Here is a 3838-nt window from a genome sequence, read left to right as displayed (position 1 = left end):
TTCCGCGTCCGCCATGTTTGTTCAGGAAATGAACTGCGCTATTATTCTACGCTTCCGGTTTGGGGACCCAATAAAATATAGAGCAGACTTCTGTTATAAGGCAAAGAGCCCATAACAGTTAGGTGCATTTTAGAAAATAATAATAAACGCATTTCAATTTGATCATTACAGAAGACAAGAGTGATTCAACCCAATTATTGCTTTTAGCAAAATAATGTAGCCATCACAGCTCTACTTGGGCTCAATAAATACATTTTTTTTAAATAGTGATTTCAGTGAGAACTTATTAGAGTTGCATACTGCAATGTGAAAGAGTTGCCATAGCTTTTAAAACCCAGATTTAATACTGTTAAACACAAACTGGCATAGTATTGATTTTTACACCCACCTTGAGCTAGGTCAGTGGTTCCCTAACTGGTGGGTCGTGGTCCATTCTGAATGGACCGCAAGTGACTTCCAAACGTGTCAAGTTTGTTAAAAAAAAACAACAAAAAAAACACTTAATGTTTAAGTACAGTAAATTTCCGGCACAGAGCTTTTATTTTGAAGCGCAGTTTTCTGCTGTAGAGTGAGTGACTAACAGACAGCTACTTGACTGAGACAGTAAACTAGCATGACACGCCAAACACAACTGTGGGATCTCAAACTAATGACTAAGGAGAAATCTGGACCTTGTGGCTGCACCAGCTGGGAACCACTGAGCTAGGTGACATTTTGCCTCTTTGTCTTTCTCCCCTCTCTGTAATTTGTACAAAATAAATAAGGGATGTAAGGGTGATCATGGCCTACTAACCCTAGTAAAGTTGGTTTACGGATCTAGGTTATTGATTGTCGAAAATTTAGCCAAATACAGATCCCTGGTTTATCTCTGTACGGTATGTTCTTAGTCTTCTCCAGATTGGGGGTTGAGTACACAGTTCTTAAACTTTCCAAAGTTACAGCAACTTCACCAAAGTGTTCTTTCTGTTGTTTGTATTTGCGGTACAACCAAAATGGCGCCTGGGGGCGTGTCAGCAGGTATAGACACGTTTTCTATTTTTCATACAATGAGCAAATTTTGTACCCCGTAGCCTTAGTTATGGAGGGCGATTGGCTAACTCTTGAAACTGAGCTGTTGGTAACTATTAACTACTGGCTATTTTTGTTGTTGTTGTTTGTTTTCGAAGCTTTTTCTGTGTGTAGTATTCCAAAACATGCTACAGAAAAAGTATGGCAACAAAACAGTCATGGTATAAGTGATCTGTTGTGGATGTGTCTAGATTGGCCTAGGCCCAGTCCGCTACTGTCTGCAGATCTTTCCAGAATTCTTTTTGACAGACATTGTTGTTTGATTCAAAAATATTTGAGTTAAACATTTTTCTTTTTGGAGGCAAAATCAAGCTTTGAGTGCATCAGTTGTCTCAAGATGACCTGTAACTTCAACTGTAACTTCGACTATAATGTGCTTTATTTTCATGCTAACATCCATTTTGTAGGAGTACTGTAGGTGTCAATCTTTTCAAATGGTGGATATCTCATTTTGGGATCATTCTCTTCCATCTGAGATTTGTGGCTGACTTAAATCTGAGAGCCGCCTCCCCACACTAATCTCATTTCTTTATAATAGTCTGGGATTTCATACATATCCTTATTTTCATTTTGCTGTCCCACCTGGCCACAAAGAAAGTTCCTAAACCACAGTTTCCTGAAGTTAAACAGTAAATGTATGATTTAAAGTGGGAGAAAACCCACTTAGCTTGGTGTTGTAGCAGTGGGTGGCTTCAAACGCAGTCCCTTGACGTTTTAGAGACGATTTCACCTGAGACAAAGTGCAACCTTCATTAATAAAAGATTCCTCACTGCCCAGAGCAACGGAAGACTCATTTAGAGTCCTCCTTCAACTCAACAGGGATACTCGCAGGGAGATGCAGTGACTACACAGGGAGGCTGGGATTAGATTCCCATATTAAGTATTTTACTACCAAATTAAATAAAAAAAAAATCTGTTAAAAAAAGCCTGACACCTACTCTGACAACATGTTTTATTGTCATTCTCAGTTAATGAAAGCTGCTTGAGTTTGTTTTTCTCAAACTTTGCTCAGAGTTTTTTTCCCCCTCCCAAACATATTTCTGCAGATATAATGCAGCTCTTTGTGATCAAGACCTCAGTCACACACACTAATACACTTGAAAGGCATGTTCTCGGGGTAGACATGATCCCTCCTCTAATTATTCAATAATCTAATGACACAATTGGTCATGGTGAGCAACACTACGCGCTGACACCAGATGGTGGCTTTTGCGATGAAACCCCCCACACACCCTCTGTGCATCCTCAATTTGGTTCAAGTCAGAGAAAGGCCTCGTCTGTGCTCTCCAACTTGCCAAAGATGGTCTGAGGAATTCATCTCTGATAGTCTGTGTTAATTTTGGAATCAGAAATCACCACCTTACAGCACTGATCGGTGCCTACAGAACTGCAGGCAGAATGTGTGCAAATGGTCTTGTCCACCGAGATCGACCGGAGAGTAATTTGTTTTAGCTTTTGTGCGATCAATCATTTTGAAGCAGCAGGTGCACTTCATGTCGACTCTCGTTCTGGAGCGAAACTCGTCATCTGTAGATGTGAGGGCTGTTTTCGGGCCCTTTAACGTTCAATGAGTGTTCTCGCTGCAGCTTCGGGGACTGAGTGATGTGATGACCTTGATCTGAGGCAGCATCCTCGGGGCTGCTCCAGGGCAGAGGGACAAAATGTCAGGAAAGGTTTGTGCAAGACGCTGTGACTGTAGGAATTTGTGCGAGTGGGTGTACATGTGAACATGGATGTGCGTGGGGGGGGGGGTGTACATATCAATAACCTGTGCTGCATTGCTTTTACTTGCTAATGTCACCTCCTTGTGGGCCTGTCTTCATGCTGTATATTTAGCCATTCTTAAAGATGCACTTGGCACCTTTGAATGTTGGAGCCTGCAAATAGCATAAGGATTATATGAACTACAAAACCCAGGAATCAACTGCACACAGCCCATTTATCAACTAGTCAGTAACTGTGTTCCAATTCTATACAACATACTAATTGTACACAGCATATACTGATATTTATGGCATATTGATTTTGTAAATAAACACACTTGATGCTTTTATACAAACTGAAAATTATGCAGTATGTCCACCGTTAAATCAGAAGCTGTGAGCAGTAACCATGCTGCATAAAAATAATGGACATTGCCACCTTGATTTCACCCATTGGTTTGTGGACTCCAATTTTGAACATGGATAAAGTATTCATTTAATCTCCAGACACCAAGATGGCCCCTATTCAGTCCTATATGAACTTCTCATCTAGCACATACGCCAAAAAAGCTAATGTGTTTGAATGTTTCTCCTGCTGGTTCAAACTCTACTCATCGACTTTATATTGTACTGATGTCACAGATTTTTTGCTTCTGAATGAATGAATGACTGTATTTTTTTTTTTCGGTTCCCTACATCTGGAAAAACAAAGATTATTTCACACAAAATTTCTCCCAGTCAGTAACTGAAATTTTTGCCTATCCTATATTAACCAAAGGATAACCTAGAATACCAACTATACCAAAAAAAGGAAATAAATTAACAATTAAACAGATTATACTCTAAATCAAAATCCACAATTCTTTTCATTTTGATCATTTTTACATTATAAACCACAATCATTTTGCATTTTAAGGCTTTTTAAAAACTCAACAGAGAGCTTCACATTTTCAAATCGGCAGAGTGTGTCCAATGTTTTTAAATACACAATTTCTGGAAATTTTAAGGTGTAGGATGCTATAAACAATTGATTAGTAGATTCCTGATAACCTGCTTTATGTATTAT

This window comes from Epinephelus lanceolatus, chromosome 10 (assembly GCF_041903045.1).
Source record: "Epinephelus lanceolatus isolate andai-2023 chromosome 10, ASM4190304v1, whole genome shotgun sequence".
Classification (NCBI taxonomy): domain Eukaryota; kingdom Metazoa; phylum Chordata; class Actinopteri; order Perciformes; family Serranidae; genus Epinephelus; species Epinephelus lanceolatus.
This window is presented reverse-complemented; position numbering follows the sequence as displayed.